This window comes from Schistocerca piceifrons, chromosome 4 (genome assembly GCF_021461385.2).
Source record: "Schistocerca piceifrons isolate TAMUIC-IGC-003096 chromosome 4, iqSchPice1.1, whole genome shotgun sequence".
In the NCBI taxonomy this organism is placed as follows: domain Eukaryota; kingdom Metazoa; phylum Arthropoda; class Insecta; order Orthoptera; family Acrididae; genus Schistocerca; species Schistocerca piceifrons.
Window position 1 is genome coordinate 41116460 of NC_060141.1, and position 21769 is coordinate 41138228.

General features: G+C 42.5%; 1 protein-coding gene and 1 non-coding gene across 2 annotated transcripts in view; one reads left to right on the plus strand and one right to left on the minus strand.

Annotated features, from left to right (window-relative positions):
- Positions 1-21769, plus strand: part of LOC124795342 (leucine-rich repeat and WD repeat-containing protein 1-like) — a 153859-nt gene that overhangs the window by 102448 nt on the left and 29642 nt on the right. The window lies entirely within an intron of this gene.
- On the minus strand, positions 15666-15738 carry Trnaa-cgc. Its single transcript has one exon. It is a non-coding gene; the product is annotated as a tRNA-Ala (tRNA).

Sequence of the window (21769 nt, forward strand, 5' to 3'; positions counted from 1 at the left end):
AAAATAAAAATAAAAAAGTGACTCAAAAGACCTAGATAATCCCCGAGTTGTTTCTTTGTTTTAGGTTGTGGATACTCCTTTATAACCTCAACCTTATTTGGGTCTGACTCAAGCCTGCACCTGATAAGGTATGGTCCAAATAGCACATGTATTTCATGAAAATACACACTTGTCACTTGCTGGCCCGTGGGCATCCACTTGTATTTGTAGTGGCTGTTTGGCATACTGAAAGCTGTCCTTCCCCTAGCCTCTTTTTTTCTAATAAGACTTGGTTACAATCTTTCATTAAATCAAGTTTTGCAAGATAATTTTTTTTTTTTTTTTCCATTGAGCACAAAACAAAAAGAAAAAGTTTCATCTATCCTCAGCATTGGATAAACAGAATTTAGGGAGATTACACTGTCACCTACAGTTCAGAGGCTATGGCATTTTTGCTTTTCACTGGCATCCACCTCCTTCAAAATCATTATCAATTAAAAATTCGAACCATATTCGCTTGGTACTATATTATCCTCTGACATCTTCTCAATCTCTTGCTGAACATATCTTCTTGGGTTTGTGGTATTCTGTAGGCTCATGAACAAATTATCCTGCTTTCCACTTTCACTAACACCCCCCCCCCCCCCCTCCCCCGTCCCGCAGGGGGCTCAGTTCTTTCATGAGTTGCTGTGTGGCGTGCACGGGGCCCCGAGCTATTGCAGCCCATTTGTCCTTCCCTGGCTGTGTTTCCTTCACTGCCTCCATCCTCAGTCCTCAATTGCTGCCCCCCTCTTTCCCCTTTTGACGATTAATGTCAACCTGGCAATCCACGTAGTTTCATGTATTACTTAGAATTTTGTTCCTCTTGCCTGTTCTCTTTCATCCTATTCGGTGTTTTGGTCTCCACTTGGGGTTTGACATCCACTTCTAAATTTTCTGCCTTTGGTGTGAGCCATTTAGCGAAGAACTCCTTCCCTAGTGTCCACGGCATGGATGCTCTCCCCCTCTTCCCTCCCCACCATAGCCCCTCTGTCACCAGCAGCACGTGTAAACAGTCCGTGTTGTGGGGCTGTTACGTACCCATCTGGCTGAACCCACTGACAACGCAGCAATCAGACTGCTGATACCTGAGCTGTTGCCTCCCCATGTATTCCAAGGACTGGTTGCTTGTCATTGTGGAGCATTGGAACTCCTGGCAATGGCTGCCGTGCCGGGCAGCCCTTGTTGTAGCTGGGTGGCACCCATGAGGAGAGTGCCTGATCGGAGTGGTTGGTATCAGGGTGGATGCTTGGCACATGAAGTGTATCAAGCTGCAAAAATCTGGCCTTTCTCAAACGGCCATCTCTCCAAATGGTAAATGTTTGTTGAGTGCTGCTTCGTATGACCCTGCAGCCTTTCCTTCCCTGCTGCATGCTGGGAGGAGTGCCAGGTCCGCCATTTTGGGAGGAAACTCTTTCCCTGCTACTTGGTCTGTAGTAGGACGGATGGGACCACATTCACTGCCACAAAGCCATTGTTTTTTGTGGAGAATATCAAGGAAAAGTTTGTCGAAGTGGAGGCCCTAAGTAAGATGCAATCTGGCTCCCTGTTGATCAAAGCTGCTTCTGCCGCCCAGTGTGCAGTTCGTCGGGCTTGTGATCATCTTTGTGACATCCTGGTGTTTATTACCCCTCACCAGTCACTGAATATGGTCCAGGGAGTGAGTTTTCATCAGGACCTCATCCTTCAAACAGATGACCTCAGTGATACGGCATTCACTTTGTTCGACATATGCAGAAGGGTCATAAAGACAAGTGCACGATATCGGCACTTTCATTCTGGTTTTTGAGGGAGATACTCTCCCAGAGAAGTTAAAGATCATATGTTACCAATCTGACGTGAAGCGTTACGTCCAATCACCCGTGAGGTGCTTTCGGTGCTTGCATTTTGGGTATGTGTCACCTCACTGTATGGCAGGCCTCCGCACGGTGAATGTGGCCACCCACTCCATGAGAGAAGCCGCTGTGTCCCACCACCTGTTTGTGTAAATTTTCGTGACTGCGACACTCCATGCTTGACAGATTGCCCAGCATACAAGAAGAAAAGAAGATCTAAGAGTATTAAGTCATGAGATTGCCTATCTTATGCTGAGGCTTGCCAAAAATATGAGACTCCATCCATTGTTCATTTCTTCAACTTTTGCTGTGTTAGATCCTTTCTCCCTCCTCCCCCTTCCTTACCTCACCCTGTCACCCTCTGCCCTGCCCCTCCCCTGCATTCCCACACCCTCACCTAAGGATGCCACTCCTCCTCCCCAGCCAAAGAAGTGCCCCCCCCCCCCCCTCCTTTGGCACACACTGGTGATAGTCTCCCATCCCCTCCCCACAGGACCCCTCCCGCCTGCATGTCTCAGGCTGGAAGCTTGCTACAATAACTCAGCCACAAGACACACCATCTGTGAGCCCCAAGGTCACTTGCTCTCTTTCTGTCCCGTATCTTGTACAAGCCTGCTCTCCCTCTTGCCCTGCCCACCTCATCTTATGGAAGAGGAGGAGGAGGAGAAGAAGAAGAAGAAGAAGAAGAAGAAGAAATGTAAGTCCCAGGACAAGCTCCCCCCCCCCCCCCCCTCCTGGTGCTCCCAGAAGTGTCATCTCTCCCCTAGAAACCAGACTCTGGCGTCTTATTTATGGATGTCACCCCACCCTTGTCGGTGACAATGACTGACAGAGTGACATGACCTCCTCTCGGGTTCTTTATGTCCATCCTGTACTCTAACACTCTCCACACGCTAACCCAGTGGAATTGCAGTGAATATTATCGTCATCTACCGAAAATATGCCTTGTTTCCTCTTATCCTGCGTTCAGTCTTGCTCTTCAAGAAATGCGCTTCCATGATGACCACTTTCCAATGTTTCGTGGTTATCGGGTGTTCTGTCAGGAAGGTGTTGGCCTTTGGATAGCTTCTGGAGGGGTCTGCACTTTGGTTCTCATTGATGTGATTAATGACTGGATCCCCCTTCATTCCAACCTGGAAGCAATAGCGGTAAAAGTGCAAACTATCCCAGAAATCACCATTTGCAATGTCTACATCCCTCCATGTAGGACACTTCCTTATGTTGAACTGCCTACCTTAATACAGCAACTCGCGCCCCCATATCTCCTCCTTGGGGACTTCAGTCCTCCTGTGGAGGAGAGCCAATTCAATGAGTAGGGGGTCATCTAATTGACAAACTTCTTACAGACTTTGAATTGTGTCTATGCAATGAAGGTTCCATTACCCACAACAGTGCCACTCATGGCACCCTTTCTGCTATCGCTCTCACGATCTCCTCCCCTACTCTTATGGCTTCACTACATTGGTTACTCCATGATGATCTTTGGGACAGTGACAATGTCTCTGACTCTATCCTTCAAGCCGCTACCAGTACTATCAACAGATCCCCCGTGTGTCACTGACCAGTACCCTGGTGGACCAAGGATGTAGCAGTCACTATTCAGGACTGCTGACGGGTGCTGCAATGATTTAAACGGCACCCTTCACAAATCAACCTTATCACTTTAAAGCATCCTCATGCTAAGGCCCGCTACCTTATTAAGCAGAGTAAAAAGGAATGCTGGGAGTGCTATGTTTCCTCCCTGGGAACGTATTCCTCTTCATTGCATGTTTGGTCCAAGCTCCATTTCCATTGCCTTCTGGGCCACCAGTGACATGCAGCTGTCCAGGGTCTTATCCTACAGGATGCTTTGTGTACTGATCCATCGGTCCTTGCAGTACACCTTGTGGCACACTTTGCGACAGCATTGGCGTCTTGTTCCTATGTGATACATTTTTCCAGCAGAAACAAGTTGTAAAAACCTTCCTCTGTTTCAACCCCCCACCAAGCTGAAACCTGTAATGAACCCTTCACTGAATGGGAATTCATACAGGCTCTTACCTCTTCACATTACACGGCCCCAGGCCTGGATTCCACCCACAAAGTTGATCCAATACATGGACGTTACCCAGAGGCAACATCTACTCACGGTCTTGAACCACATTTCACTTTAGGGTGCCTTCCTTTTGCAATGGCAAGACAGCATAGTTAAGCTTGTCCTTAATCCCGCGAAGAACACGTGTCTCAACAGCCACTGACAGATTAGCCTTACTAATGCACTTAGTCAGCTACTCAAGAGGATGGTTAACTTCAGATTATGTTGGGTAGTCGAATCTCAGGGTCTTGTATCACTATATAAGAGTGGCTTCTGGGCGGGATGATCGACAACTGACCATCTACTCGGACTGGAAACAGCCTTTTACTAACCGCTGATACCTTGTCACTGTTTTGTTGCGGTCTTTTTTGATCTACATAAACATATGACACAGTTTGGTGCCGTCACATTTTAGTTACCCTCCATGATGGGCTTCTGCAACCACCTTCAGATTTTTATGTGCGAGTTTTTATTTCACCGCCTCTTACAGATTTAGACTGGCACCTCACTCAACATGCCTTGGAACCCGGGGAACAGTATCCCCCCGTGATTCTGTGTTAAGTGTCACACTCTTGACCGCTATCAATGAGCTTGTACCTTCTGTTAGACACCAGCATTGTATAACGACGATTTTTGCATCTGGTGCAGCTCCCACTCGGTAGCATATGCTGAACACCAGCTCCAAGGTGCCCTTGTGTGAGCCCTTTCCCATGGTTTCCAGTTTTCTCCCTCCAAAATGCATGTTATGCAGTTTTGCCATAGACATACTTCCCAATACAGAACTTTATTTAGGTGACCAGCACCTGGATGTTGTAGTGCAGTTCCATTTCTTGGGCCTTCTTTTTGATAAAAAGCTGATGTGACTGCCCTATATTTTCCACCTGAAGACTAGACACATGCGGAAGCTTAATGCTCTCCGCCTCCTGGTCTACACATCTTGGGGTGCAGAATGTGCTATTCTTCTCTATCTTTACCATGCTCTGCTTTTGTCCAGACTAGATTATGGTTGTCAAGTTTATGGCTCAGCAGCTCCTTCCACTCTGAAACTACTTGACCCTTTTCATCATTACAGGGCGCATCTGGCTATTTTTCCTTTTCACAATAGTCCCGTGAACAGCCTGCTCGCAGAGTTGGGGATTCCTCCTCTACAAATATGACAGAGCCAACTCCTGGTTTCTTATGCAATCACCATTCTACAATTCTCTGACCATCCCGTTTACCCCATCCTCTTTGAAAACAAGTTTGAATGCGTCTCACTTCCCTCTTGAACTGAATTGAATTGAATTTTATTTGATCCTGTAAGATTACATCGTGTACAGTAAATGTACGTGTAATATAGGACATGTCAAAGTATTAAAATTCTTTATCAATTATTTTTCTACACCTTTAGCTTACATTTTTACATCACTGATAATGAGTAACAATATATACAAATTTAATGGCATAAGTATTCTGCAACACTGTAAAACTCTTTTTCAATGAGATAGTCTTTAAGTTTCTTTGTAAATTCATTGTGAAGTACACTATCTTGCAGGGTTTTGGGCAGACTTCTTAGTAGTCTGATACCAGAGTACTGGGGTCCTTTTTCTAGCATTGCCAGTCGGTGGGGTATGCTCCGTACTTCATTCTTCTTTCTTGTATTGTGGGTGTGTACACCAGCATTTGTAATCCAGTCCTCACTACCTTTTGTGATGTACATTATTGTTTTGTATATATATAATGATGAAAAAGTCAAGATACCTAAATTCTTGAAACAGTTTCTGCATGTTTCAGAGGTCTTTCTTCTTAAAATGGTCCTAATTGCTTTTTTTTTTGTAATGTGAACACTCGTTTTGTCTCTTGTTTGTTTGAGTTTCCCCACACCGTCGCTCCATACTGTAAGTATGGTTCGAAAAGTCCATGATACACTGTACACAGAAGGTTCTTGTCTGAATACTGTGATAGCTGCATCATTAAGAATATGACAGAGCTCAGTTTCTTACAGACATTATTAATATGTTTTTTCCATTTCAGTTCATTATCCACAAGAATACCTAAGAATCTAGCAGATTCTACTTCTTCCAGCCTTGTTCCGTCAACCTCTAAATCCATGTCTACAGCCTTTTCCTTTTTTTTAAACACTGCATACATAGTCTTTTTTAGATTTATAACCAGTTCATTTTCTAACAGCCATTGAGCTGTGACATTTGCAGATATGTATGCTCTTCTCTCAAGCTGTTCCATATTTTGGTCACTATTTAGTATTGTCATGTCATCAGCATACAATATTTTCTTTTCTTCCTCCTCAACACCTATATCATTAACAAATACATTAAATAACAATGGCCCCATTACCGAACCCTGCGGCACTCCATATTTGATCGATTTGGTTTCTGATTGGTACGAGTTTCCTAATGATACATACTGCTTGTGGTTGCACAAGTATGATTTTATCCATTCACCTGGTTGCCCTCGAATGCCATAGTTGCTTAATTTTTGTATCAGCATTTCATGGTCAATGGTGTCAAATGCCTTTGAAAGATCCAGAAACATTGCAGAGACAACCTTTTTCTCATCTAAGGACTGTAAAATGTATTCTGTTAGACTGACAATTGCTGATTCTGTAGATTTACCCTTTCTGAAACCATGTTGTGAGGTCATGAGAATGTTATGTTTGTCCAAATAGTTAACTAATCTGGTATACATAAGCATTTCTAGGATTTTTGGGAAACCTGATATCAGTGAAACTGGTCTGTAGTTGTTGGGATCATCCTTACACCCTTTCTTGTACACTGGCACTACCTTCGTTATCTTCAGTTTTTATGGAAAAATTGCATCTCTGAAAGAACAGTTTGCTATGTTCGGCAGTGGTGTTATTATCTCCTCACATACCAGCTTTATTACATGATTTGATATTTCATCATCACCAGCTGATTTCTTGGACTTCAGTTTCTGTATAGTTTTCCGCAATTCATCTTCCGTGACTGGTCTTAAGAACATAGTACTGCATGATCTTTTTGGTACCTTAATACCTTTCTGTTTTTGACTATTTCTTTCCAATTTCAGGTTTTCTACTACACTGATATAGTTATTATTCAGTATGTTTGCTATTTCCATACCATCTGTGACCACTGTGTTGTCTACTTTAATTGACCTAATACCTTCTTCTTTGTTTGACCCATCTTTTTCCTTTCTTTCAGCATTGATTGCATTCCAAGCTGCCTTTGCCTTGTTTTTTGAGTTCGCTATAGTGGTGTCAATTGCTCTTGCTTTCGCTTCTCTTATTGTTTTTCTATACTTCTTTTTTAACATTTTATAGTTTTCAGCTTCGCCCATCCGTCTCACGTCCTGAAGCTTCCTTCGCTGTTCTAGTATTTCACTCGTAATCCACTGTGTTTGATCTTGATGCCTTTCTTGTCTCTTTACTTTGGGAAATGCTACATTAAAATGGTACTTAATTGTTGAAATAAATGCATCATATTTTTCATTTACACTCTGGGCCTGTAGGGTTTCATTCCAGGTTTCCTTACTTAACATTGTTCTAAAGATGTTGATATTTTGTTCACTGATGATCCTAATTTCTTTGGTTGTTTGTTTTGGTTCTGATACTGTGTCATTACTTCTGCAAAAGCTGATTAGTTGTCCATGATGATCAGATATTTCTGTCTGAACTACATGTGACTCATAGTTACACATATTAGTAATTATGTTGTCAATAATTGTCTCACTTTGTGAAGTCACTCTTGTTGGTGCAGTTATTGTCACTTTCATGTTATGCTGTATTAACAATTCTTCAAAATCCTGTCTTATTTTTGTGTCTTTTCCCATGTCAATGTTGAAGTCTCCACATATAATAAGATTTCTCTTCATATTCATTCTCAATAAGCTAGCAACTTTTTTTAGAAAGATGCTAATATTGGGATCTCCATCTCCACTCCCTGAATAGTGCCTCTTGTATTTCTTTCTGCACCCTCCCTTGGTTGGTGCCTCGACCACATATTAGGACTGATCCATTCCAGGGTCCTAAGGTCTCTCTCGCCCCTATGGTATTGTACATAGTATGGTACTACCATCTTCTACACTGATGGTTCTAAAATGATAGATAAGATGGGATGTATAATGGCTATACATCTCCTTCTGGCATGGAACATCGTTTACTGCTGGGATCATGCAGTGTGTTCACAACAGACCTGCTAGCCAATAACAGGGCCCTCCATTTTGCTACTTGGGCCTCCCTTCACAGTGTTTTAATGTGTACCAACTCAATGAGCTGTATGAAGGGTATAGACTGATGCTACTCTCACCACCCTTTGGTCTCTGCTCTCCATGACTTCTCTGTGCCCTTGCCAAGCCACCTGCTCAGTTGTCTTTTGCAGATCACATCTCTTTTTGCCCAAAAGTGGAATGGCATCTGGTGCACTACTGCCCTTAGTAACAAACTCCGCATAATCAAGGAGACTATTGCAGTGTGGAGCTTTTCCTTCCTCTCCTCTCAGAAGGAGTCCACGGTCTTAAACAATCAAAGAGTCGGTCATACTAGGCTCGCCCATTGTTTCCTCTTGAGTAACAAGCCACCCCATATTATGGTTGTGGAGCCAGACTGACTGTATCCCACATATTTGTACAGTGTCTGCTTCTTTTTGCCCTTTGTACTAAATTCCTTGTCTTTAATGTTGGCAGACGATTCGCAGTTGCTTGAACTGGTCTTCACTTTCCTTTGTGAAAATTGTTTTTATTTTCAGCTATAAGGTTTTGCTTTGGGTGGTTGGGGCCTCTCTTTGTGTTTTCTGTGTCTGGGATTCATGACTATTCCCCTGTGCAAAGACTGCTCTTTTACCCCTCTTTTTTCCAGTTTTTAGATTTGACCTACTCTTTTATGCCTTGTTCTGTGTGTGTGTTATCTTCCTCGCCTTATAGTTTGACCCCTCTAGCTGGATCTGCCAACTTTTTGCAGACACCTCATTTTACTCGCATAGCTTTTGTATTGGTGGACTGATGACCTCACTGTTTAGTCCCATAACCATCCTCAGTCAATTAGTCAGTCAGTCTACTTTGAGTAGCAGCTTGCTTTTGTGCCCGATGCTATCTGTGTAAGACGTCTTGTCTCCTGGTAAATGAAAAATATTTCTATATGTGGTATGTAGCTTAAAAATTGTTGCCTGCCCTTCCACATTCTAACAACTCATATGGATATTCTCTTCTAGTTTACTTATTCAAGCTTTCAACTGTGGCTTGTCTTCACTAGTATGACTCACTCTGAAAGATTCCCACTCTAATGCTGCTTCAGCTAGCAGTCCTGGGATTCTAGTGACTCATTCTCGTTTATAGTGTTTGTACACCTGTTACACATTCACCCAAATGCCATCTTCACCTTTTGTGCCTCTCAACTTATCAATATACCGTAGTGTCACCCAAATGCACTTTCATTAATGTCTCAGGTAGATACATGCTCTTCGCAATCTCCTGGCTTGGAATGATAGCTTCTCCAATTCTGTTCACCTCTATTCTAATCTACCACACCTTGAGAGCCTAGTATTAGCCTTGCTTGTGTCTATGGAAATCCGTGTTGCCTGCCTCTGTTGTAGGTAGACGGTTTCCTTTGTCCCTACTTCTCTCGCATTTCTTTGTGTTTCTTGCTTCATGCTCAAGTCTCTTTGAAAAGTGCTTTCTTTTTCCTGTAAATGAACTCTGTGGAGCTCACCTTGTGGCTCCTTCTTCATTTTCTCTATGCACCTTTTGCTCCACATTTGGGGCTATTCAGAAAGAGCCTTCTCTTTCCTGTACCTCTGCAACCATGTTAGTAATTCCCTGAATTCTAATACCTGACTGTATTGTTGAGCTCACACTCTTGCTGTCTTTATTTCAATCAACTGGGGATCCACAGGCTTCCAGAGGTGTAATTGATCAGCCCACCAGCCCATCAAATGGAAGATCCACTTCTTCCCCAATTACAAGGAAGCAATGCCTCACTTGCTTTCCACTTCTCTTCTTTTATCTGAGGGTTATAGTTCCCTCTGTCTTTGCAGCCATACTAATGATTCACCAAACGCTAATACTTTTGACCTTCTGCTGTCCCTCAAACGGCTTCTTCGCTCTAGGATTATCTGCACCCTACTATCTCATGCGATTCTCTGTGTCTTCCTGCCACTTCGGTTCTACAAACTCATTTATATTTCATGATTGACTGTCAGTATCTTTCTGAGCGAGGCGTAAGACAATGCTTTATTATGCTCTTTCTTAGTTTCCATGCCCTTTACTTTCCCTATGCACATTCTGTGGAGTCTCTTGCATAGTGATATGTTTCACTGTTATCATCTTATCGGCTGTATTCTGTCAGTTTCCCTACATTCCCGATTCCTTCCTCACTCTTTCAACTGTGTGACAATGTCACACCATGTGATCTGGCTTCCCACAGGCAAAGCACTTTGTTGCTTTCTTTTCGTTTCACGGAGTTGTCACACGGCTTAGTGCTCATCTTCACTCAGACCAAGGCTATTGTGCTCTGCTAACACACACATGCACTGTGGTCTGTATACTATTATCGCAAATCTCTTGGATGAACTGCCAGATGAGTGCAAGGCTGTCTTCTGCCATCAGTTCTCTCAAGGTACCTCTGACAGCTTCTGTGAAGTTATGCCGCATTGCATCCAACCACAAGACCCACTGCGCTATGCTTTCCCTCTTTCTTGTGGACTCAGAAATATCTGACACACACAGTGATAGTGTCTTTTTGCTGGTATAATTTGTACTAGTATGGCAGGCATGTTTCAGTGAGTGGCGCTTAGGTCTCAGACAGCAATTTGCTACCTGCTAAACCTACTTTTTTAGTTTATACAAATTTTAGCACAGTGTCATGTTGCTCTGGTTTTACGAGTTCAAATGCAATATTACAGTTGTTGAGGAACTCACGTAGAGTATTCTTACTGCCATTGTATTGCTGCGGTATTAATTTGATTACTTCTGATGAACTAATAACTTGACTACTGGGGGCTCTTGCACATCAGTGCTGGCCGTTGAAACACTATCTCCGCCATGGGCTAAGCTGTTCTACTCACCATATTAATTCTTGTTTCTGCTGACTCTTGCCTTCTACTGTGGAGCATCCTCTGTTGCCCTTGCACTGCCATCAGCCACTACTGATGAACCACCTTTGTGCGCTACTGCGACCTGCACTGCAATCTTCTTCTTCTTCTGCTGCTGCTGGCTGCTCTCGCGCCACCATCTGCCACCGTCGATGCTGCTTTACTGTCTCTGTGCATTGTCTGTGATCTTGCGCCATATTTGGCTGCCTTTCTGAGGTGATTGCGTCAACCCAGAGTGCTGTCTATCCACCACTGCTGAGGTGACGCAGTCTCAGGACATCTTTTGTGACGCCTGTTCTATTCCCGTGTGCCATTTGTCTGCTGGGCTAGGCCCAGTTTCCTCTTATTTCTACTCCTGGTATCACCTGTTGCTCTTCCTCTCTCAGCAGGAGGGCCACTTGCTCTCCAGGCTCTGCCACTGGCCTGTGTATTGGTTGTTCAGGTAACAGAAAGAGTTCTCAAAGCTGTTCTCTCATTTTACTTGGTGTTGGGCTGAGTAGGTTTGATATTCCAGAGAAGGGTGACCTGTTCCAATAAATTGTACTGTGGTTCCAATAATCTACAGGGTGTTACAAAAAGGTACGGCCAAACTTTCAGGAAACATTCCTCACACACAAAGAAAGAAAATATGTTATGTGGACATGTGTCCGGAAACACTTACTTTCCATGTTAGAGCTCATTTTTTTTACTTCGCTTCAAATCACATTAATCATGGAATGGAAACACACAGCAACAGAACGTACCAGCGTGACTTCAAACACTTTGTTACAGGAAATGTTCAAAATGTCCTCCGTTAGCAAGGATACATGAATCTACCCTCCGTCGCATGGAATCCCTGATGCAGCCCTGGAGAATGGCGTATTGTATCACAGCCGTCCACAATACGAGCACGAAGAGTCTCTACATTTGGTACCAGGGTTGCGTAGACAAGAGCTTTCAAATGCCCCCATAAATGAAAGTCAAGAGGGTTGAGGTCAGGAGAGCGTGGAGGCCATGGAATTGGTCCGCCTCTACCAATCCATCGGTCACCGAATCTGTTGTTGAGAAGCGTACAAACACTTCGACTGAAATGTGCAGGAGCTCCATCGTGCATGAACCACATGTTGTGTCGTACTTGTAAAGGCACATGTTCTAGCAGCACAGGTAGAGTATCCCGTATGAAATCATGATAACGTGCTCCATTGAGTGTAGGTGAAAGAACATGGGGCCCAATCAAGACATCACCAACAATGCCTGCCCAAACGTTCACAGAAAATCTGTGTTGATGACGTGATTGCACAATTGCGTGCGGATTCTCATCAGCCCACACATGTTGATTGTGAAAATTTACAATTTGATCACGTTGGGATGAAGCCTCACCCGTAAAGAGAACATTTGCACTGAAATGAGGATTGACACATTGTTGGATGAACCATTCGCAGAAGTGTACCCGTGGAGGCCAATCAGCTGCTGATAGTGCCTGCACACGCTGTACATGGTACGGAAACAACTGGTTCTCCCGTAGCACTCTCCATACAGTGACTTGGTCAGCGTTACCTTGTACAGCAGCAACTTCTCTGACGCTGACGTTAGGGTTATCAGCAACTGCACGAAGAATTGCCTCGTCCATTGCATGTGTCCTCGGTGTTCTAGGTCTTCCCCAGTCACGAGTCATAGGCTGGAATGTTCCATGCTCCCTAAGACGCCGATCAATTGCTTTGAACGTCTTCCTGTCGGGACACCTTCGTTCTGGAAATCTGTCTCGATACAAACGTACCGCTCCACGGCTATTGCCCCGTGCTAATCCATACATCAAATGGGCATCTGCCAACTCCGCATTTGTAAACATTGCACTGACTGCAAAACCACGTTTGTGATGAACACTAACCTGTTGATGCTACGTACTGATGTGCTTGATGCTAGTACTATAGAGCAATGAGTCGCATGTCAACACAAGCACCGAAGTCAACATTACCTTCTTTCAATTGGGCCAACCGGCGGTGAATCAAGGAAGTACAGTACATACTGACGAAACTAAAATGAGCTCTAACATGGAAATTAAGCGTTTCCGGACACATGTCCACATAACATCTTTCCTTTATTTGTGTGTGAGAAATATTTCCTGAAAGTTTGGCCGTACCTTTTTGTAACACCCTGTATACTATGGCAACAATGGTACACTAATCCATGACCAGCCCCACACCTGGCACCATAAAATATTTACCAGTGTCATGTCGAGCGAGAAGTCTAGATTCTAAATAGCACAAATATTGAAGGAGGTAATGCAGCTATTGAAAACGACAGAGACAGAGCGAACTCTCTAAATCTGGGCTTCAGAATGGTAAACTTGTAACTGCTCCAGCAGGCACAATCAACTCTGCCTTTATATTGTGCAGCAGGCAATATACCCTCTTCCGCATTGGATTTTCCATCAGCCGCTCTCCAAGGCTAGTGTGAATGTATATGATCAGCACACTACGCCACCAAGTGCCGCATCTAGCCTAGCAGCTTGTTCACATGATTCCATATGAGCTCTACAGTGGCATCTAGCCATGCATAAGACAGCCCCTTTCTGGAGGCGTTTTCTTTGTGCTCTGTGCAAAAATAATTCATTCTGGCTTCTGTTCTTCGCCTTTCAGATGTTGCATTATCCATATGTGCAACACTGTTATACTGAATTGGCAGGCTTCTGACCTTCTGGATGTCCAACAGCTAGTCTCATACTCGTATTTTCACCATCCTTCACTACAATATGATGTGGTCTGTGTCACATTCTACGAGACAAAATTCTTAAACAGACTCAATGTAGGTTTAATTTCAGCATATTATTTATTCTTCCATATACTTAAATTAATTTTCAACTTGTTTATATAACTATGAACATTCAATTTGTAACCACGTTCAGACTTCCATTGAACGGAGATATAGTTAACGCTACAATAATAAAGGCTCTTTTTACAGGTGTCAGTCAGATATTGATGAGATTTCAAAGTGGTACAGAGATTGTCAACATTCTTCAAATGTTCAGAAAAGTAAAATTGTGCCCTTTACAAAACAATAAAGCATACTATCCTATGACTACAATATCAATGAGTCGCTGTTAAAATCAGCCAACTGACTTCATAGGAATATAAAAGGGAATGATCACATATGCTCAGTCATGGGTAAAGCTGGTGGTAGACTTCGGTTTGTTGGTAGAATACTGGGGAACTGCAATCAGTCTACAAAGGAGATTGCTTACAGATCACCCAAGAGGCTGGTTCCAGGATATTGCTCAAGTGTGTGGGACCTGTACCAAATAGGATTAACGGGGAATATTGAATGTATACAGAGAAGGGCAGCACGGATGATCACAGGTTTACTTCATCTATGGGAGTGTAACACAAAGATACTGAAGGAACTGAATTGGAAGACTCTTGAAGATAGACGTAAATTATCCTGAGAAAGTCTATTTACAAAGTTTGAATAACTGGCTTTAAATGATGACTAGGAATGTACAACAATTCCTTATGCATAACTCTCATAAGGATAAGATCAGAATAATTACTGCATTCAATCATTCTTCTGGCACTCCATACATGAATGAAGTGGGAAGAAACCATAACAACTGGTACAATGGGACATACCCTCTGCCATGAAGCTCACTGTGGTTTGCGAAGTAGAGATGTAGATGGAGAGTTGTGATATGTGCATTCATGTCTTTGTTTTTCACAGACGAATCTTACATCGCCTACACTGAGTTTCCCCTTAAGCAGTTCATGGAGTATTGGAAGCTTGTGTAATGTGTAGGCATCTGCTGGTGAACTCCAACTGCAACATGCTCCCAAAGGAGAACCTGAAACAAATAATATAGCTCAAAACGAATATTTGTACCACCACATACTATCATACATGTAAAAAAAATACACAGGAGCGTATTTTTATAATGAAAACAAGGCAGAAAACAATCAGAACGTATAACCATTAGTCGAAGAACCAACTGTGATGGAGGTGAAGGAGGCAATAAAAAGACTAAAAGATGGGAAGGCCCCTGGCATAGACTAGATATCAGCAGAGCTCCTCAAAGAGGGGGCAGAGAAGATACGTGAATGGTTATTCGAACTGATAAGAGGTTTAGAGAAAAGTAGTAATGCCAGAGGAATGGAAAACTGCTGCTGTGTGTCCTTTATACGAGAAAGGAGACAAAGTACTGACACAGAACTACAGAGAGATATCTCTCCTATGCACATGCTATAAAGTAATATCAAGAATTATACTGAACAGGCACAAGCCATACATGACAAAATATTAGACACAGCACAAGCAGGGATCAGAAAAGTTAATTCAACAATCGACCAAATATTCACACTAAGACAAATATTAGATAAGAATTGGGAGCACAATCATGATACCTTTTGCCTGTTATAGATTTCAACAAAGCATATGACAGCATAGTAAGAAAGGAAATGTGGAGGATAATGGCAGAGTATGGGATACCTGAAAAGCTGATAAAGCTAGCTAAAATGGGTGTGATGGAATCAAAGTGGAGGAGGAGGAGATTAGTGTTTAACGTCCCGTCGACAACGAGGTCATTAGAGACGGAGCGCAAGCTCGGGTGAGGGAAGGATGGGGAAGGAAATCGGCCGTGCCCTTTCAAAGGAACCATCCCGGCATTTGCCTGAAGCGATTTAGGGAAATCACGGAAAACCTAAATCAGGATGGCTGGAGACGGGATTGAACCGTCGTCCTCCCGAATGCGAGTCCAGTGTGCTAACCACTGCACCACCTCGCTCGGTGAATCAAAGTGTAGAGTGAAAGTATAGGGGGGAGTTCTCAGAAACATTTGGAGTAAAAACAGGAATGAGACAGGGAGATACCACCAACCCTGTTCACTTTGGCCCTTAACAACACCCTGAAGAGAGTAACATGTGAAAGTGCAAGTCACCATAGGAAAAAAGATAAATGTCCTAGCTTTTGCGGATGATATTGTGCTGATAGGAAAGAACGTGGAACACCTGGAGAAAATGGGGACTGTGCTAATGGAAGAAGCTAAGAAATTAGGTCGGAAGTATAAATGAAAGTAAAAAAAAGTTCATGGTAGTAGGAAGAATAGCTCATTTAGGACCAAACCATCTAAAAATCGGAAATCTAACAATACAGAAGACAGACACATTCACGTATCTCGGTGTCAACATCAGCCAACAAAACCTTATAGAACAAGAGACAGTAACAAGTATTCAAGCTGGGAGAAGATATCTAGGAGCTATGCACAACATCATAAGATTGAAGTTACTATCCAGGCAGGCAAAAGAACAACATATCAGACCATCATCAAACCAATAGTGTGCTATGCAAGTGCGACATGGACCCTGACAAAGAAAACGGAGGAAAAACTCATCACTTTTGAAAATAAAGTACTGAGAAAAACATATGGACCAGTGAAAGAAAATAAACAGTGGAGAATAATGAAAAACAGAGAACTCAGACAATTATACACACTGCCTGCGCCATAGCGGTTGTGAAAATTAAGGAGACTAAGATGGTACGGCCATGAGAGGAGAAGAGGGGAGAACAGGGTAATAAAGGCTGTAATGGATGCAGAAGCTGAAGGAAAGAGACCACTGAGACAGCCGAGAATGAGGTAGAAGGATAATACTACGGGAGAAATGCAGATACTGGGTCTGGGAGATGAAGATGCAGATGACAGGAAAGTGTGGAAGACTGGACTGAGTGAGGCCAAGGACCGGCTGCAGTTTTTGTGGCCAGTATGAATAATTAAGTACAATTTTTACAAGATGTAACTTCTAACATAAAATTAATAACAACATATTTCTCATTTATAGACAATGAGGTTATAGAATACTTCACACATCTGATTCTTAAGGGAAAAATCCCAGATTTAATTTGACAAAAATTTGGTAGTCACACGTCACGACATGATGTCCATGTACTCATATCTGAGTAAACATGTTACTATTTTCTAAGTAATCTGAGTTTTGAATATTTTAAGAAGACGCATTTTTCATTCACGTGCAATAGACATGTAAACATAACTCATATTTGTGTTTTTCATTAATTCCTTATTCCTCTGTTTAAAACATTTGTAACATTATGTTTTGCGTCTTAAAAGCCACTATTTATAGTTAGATCTGGTAGGTATATACATTTTTGTATTATTATTATTATTATTATTATTCATTGTTTTCATTTTTTATGTTTCTTTCAATGTCGGCTAACCATATGGACTTTAATAAGAAACATCCCTGTGAAATAATTGAATCAATTCTGTCTGTGACGTAATATTTCTATATATTGGGGTCATATCTTTTAATACTGTATGTGAAAAATCTACTCACCAAGCCTCAGAAAGTGAAAACGTGTACAAAAGGAAAAAAATGTTCAAGCTTTTGCATCCAGTGGCTTGTTCTCGCAGAAGGTTTGAAAGTGGAGGAAGAGGTGTGAAGGAAAAGGACTGCCGAGGTTTATGAAATGAGGAGAGCTGGGAAAAGTTGCCAAGAACCCTGCGTCAGGAGATACTTATCAGACGGGACGGAGATACTTACCAGATGGGATGAGAAGGAAAGAATGGATGTGGAGACTGCGCCAGACAAAAATTGAAGACCAAGAGCTTAAATCTGGAAGATAGGGTGATATGCAAGAAGGAGAGTACTGACAAAACATCATGCAGAGGTTCATAAGAGCAGAAAGCTAAGTGTTTTGTGTTGGCAGAAATGGAGGGTGGTGAAAAATAGACAGTTCAGAAAATAAAAAAGTCAAAAACTAAAAGGAGTGAAGAAAGGCATAGTTGCTGTGAAGAAATGCTGAGGCTACAGAAATTAGAGAAAACAATTAACATAAATTAAGGGCAGGAGGATTGCAGGAACCAAGAACATGCTGTAACGCCATTTCCCATCTGTGAAGTTCTCAGGAACTGGTGCCAGGGGGAAGAATTCAGATAGTGTCGTTTGTGTGTGTGTGTGTGTGTGTGTGTGTGTGTGTGTGTGTGTGTGTGTGTGTGTGTGTGTGTGTGTGTGTGGAGGGGGGGGGGGGGCACACACACACACACACACACACACACACACACAAACACACTCTCTTTCTATACCCATTCATCCTAAGTGATAACTTCAACGGTAGCCATACCAATGCAGAAGGCCGAACATTGTAAACATAACATCCGCTACACGAAGTGTTTCATTTCACAGGTGGCTCTCCCTTTGGTAGTGTACATGATAAGTTACAGGGCTCGTGTAGGTGGAGGTTGGGGGGTGGGTATGGCAAATCTTACAATGGGGATAGTCACTGGGGTAAGAGCCGTAGGGTGGGGAAGTAGGTGCAGAAGGACCATATGATCTGGCTAGGATATAGCATTGATGGTGGGGAGGGAGGGGGGGGGGGGAGCCAAAACGTTGCTTCAGTTGTGATGGACAAAATGTCTGACAGAATGGACCTCATTTCAGAGTATGAAGTCAGGAAGTCATAGCTCTGTCAAAGTAGCTGATTAATGCATTCAAAGAATAGAATAGTACTGAGTGACTAGAGGTGTAAGTTTTTCATTAAAGGGGTCAGCAGTACCGGGACTGGATGTGATATCCCGGAAAATCTCCTTTTGAAGTAGGGTGATGGGGTAATTATGTCAAGGTGAGAAAGGAAGGGGGGGGGGGGTTATTGCTGTAAAGAGTTGCATCTGAACAAATACGTTTGCGTTTAATGCCAAGACTATAGGAGAGAACTTGTGACATGGAAAAGATACAACTGTCAGAATGTAAGTACTGTCCTTCATTAGTCCTGAATAGAAGTGTGGCTGACCCTTGGTAAGAATGAGGTCAACATGAAGGAAAGTGACATAGGATTCAGAATAGGACCGTGTGAAATTTGATTATGAGCATGTACTTAGAAATTAATTATTTTATTAATTTAATTATGAGTACCGGTATTTATTTAGACAGACACACACACACACACACCTATTGGCAGGGAGGTTTGCATGCCTCAGCGATACGGGTAAACGTGCAACCACAACGGAAGGGTATCTGTTGAGAGGATAGACAAACATGTGGTTCCTGAAGAACCTGAAGAAGGGCAGCAGCCTTTTCAGTAGTTGCAGGGAGAACAGTCTAGACGATTGGTCTGGCTTTCATCTACCATGGTTCTCTGTTAGAGAGACACTAGTTATTGGAGTGTCCATTTGTGCAAAATCGCAACTTGAATGAAAGGCTTTATTTATCCGCACTAAATTCTCAAATTTCAATAAATGACCCACACAGATCTATATTAAATATCGCCCCAATATGAGATCTGTTCTTCTGAAGTAAGTTTTCTTTTACTTCATTCTGTGTAGGAAAATCTCTTCCAGGAAACACGCTTGCGAGCATTTTGACAATTCAAACTTAAAACTTCATACGAGTTGGTATTGATGTTTTGTTAGTAATAACAATCAATAGTTTCTGTGGATGACTTCACATTGGCAGTGTTAATTGTAAATGCAATTTCGTGTTGTCTTGGTAGTGATTTTTTAACATGCTGATAATCAGCCGTAAACGATGTGAGCATAACCTTGAAAATATACGAATTCAGCGGGAAGGTGAGTTTTGTTCAGCTCTGAATAATTCCTTTAACAGCTGTCGGACAGCATGTCATGAATGCGTGGAGCTGAAATCTCGTATAAGCAGCGCCTTCTCCTGCTTCTGGCTACTGAGAGTATGGCTGTTTGGTATATGACCAGTGAGAGCTAGCCAGCCAACATCCGCTCGAAATTTTTTTCTGGCACTGCCAGAATCGTGCGTGCGCATAGCTCTGAGTTAGAGCAAGGTGAAACTTCACGTGAGTCATGTTTTGTTTGTTGCACATTTTTCAATGGTTTCGAAGCTATTGCAGTTCCTGCATTTGGCTATTTCATGTTTGATTTGATTTGATTTTTTATTGGTCCAGTTTTATCATATAGCACAAATTGTACAATTGATATTGGACAGTTTAACACTTCATTGTTAATAGTAGGATAAGCATATCAGATGTTCATTCACCGCTATGCACAGGCCCGACAGGATGCCTCGTGAGACGCGACAAGGTGGTAGTAGTAGGCAAAACGCAACAGGGAATACAATATTAATGTGGTAATAGTAAACTGCAGGAACGTCTATAGAAAGGCGCCAAAACTGCTCTAATTAATAAATGGCCACAATGCCCACGTAGTACTAGGGACAGAAAGTTGGCTGAAACCAGATATAAACAGTAATGAAATTCTAAACTCAGATTGGAATGTACAGCGCAGAGACAGGCTGGGCAGTGAAGGGAGAGGCATGTTTATAGCGATAAAAAGTGCAATAGTATCGAAGGAAATTGATGGAGATCCGAAATGTGAAATAATTTGGGTGAAGGTCATGGTTAAAGCAGGCTCAAACATGGTAACTGGATGTCTCTCTAGACCCCCTGGCTCAGCAGCTGTTGTGGCAGAGCACCTGAAGGAAAATTTGGAAAATATTTAGAGCAGATTTCCCGACCGTGTTATAGTTCTGGGTGGAGATTTTAATTTGCCGGATATAGACTGGGAGACTCAAACGTTCATAACGGGTGGCAGGGACAAAGAATCCAGTGAAATTTTTTTTTTTTTTTTTTAAGTGCATTATCTGAAAACTACCTTGAGCAGTTAAACAGAGAACCAACTCGTGGCGATCACATATTAGACCTTCTGGTGACAAACAGACCCAAACTATTTGAAACAGTTGACGCAGAACAGGGAATCAGCGATCATAAAGCGGTTACTGCATCGATGATTTCGCCCGTAAATAGAAATATTGAAAAAGGTAGTAAGATTTTTCTGTTTAGCAAAGGTGATAAAAAGCAGATTTCAGAGTACTTGACGGCTCAACACAAAAGTTTTGTCTAAAGTACAGATAGTGTTGAGGATCAGTGGACAAAGTTCAAAACCATCGTACAATATGCATTAGATGAGTATGTGCCAAGCAAGATCATAAGAGATGTAAAAGAGCCACTGTGGTACAACAACAGAGTTAGAAAATTGCTGCGGAAGCAAAGGGAACTTCACAGCAAACATAAACATAGCCAAAGCCTTGTAGACAAACAAAAATTACGCGAAGCGAAATGTAATGTGAGGAGGGCTATGCAAGAGGCGTTCAATGAATTTGGAAGTACAGTTCTATGTACTGACTTGGCAGAAAATCCTAAGAAATTTTGGTCTTACGTCAAAGCGGTAGGTGGATCAAAACAAAATGTCCAGGCACTCTGTGACCAAAATGGTACTGAAAGAGAGACTGACAGACTAAAGGCCAAAATACTAAATGTCTTTTTCCAAGACTGTTTCACAGAGGAAGACTGCACTGTAGTTCCTTCTATAGATTGTTGCACAGATGACAAAATGGTAGATATCAAAATAGATGACAGAGCGATAGAGAAACAATTAAAATCACTCAAAAGAGGAAAGGCCGCTGGACCTGATGGGATACCAGTTTGATTTTACGCAGAGTACGCGAAGGAACTTGCCCCCCTTCTTGCAGCGGTATACCGTAAGTCTCTAGAAGAGCGTAGCGTTCCAAATGATTGGAAAAGGGCACAGGTCTTCCCCATATTCAAGAAGGGATGTCAAACAGATGTGCAGAACTATAGACCTATATCTCTAACACCGATCAGTTGTAGAATTTTGGAACAGGTATTCTGTTAGATTATAATGACTTTTCTGGAGACTAGAAATCTACTTTTTAGGAATCAGCATGGGTTTCGAAAAAGACGATCGTGTGAAACCCAGCTCGCACTATTCGTCCAAGAGACTCGGAGGGCCATAGACACGGGTTCCCAGGTAGATGCTG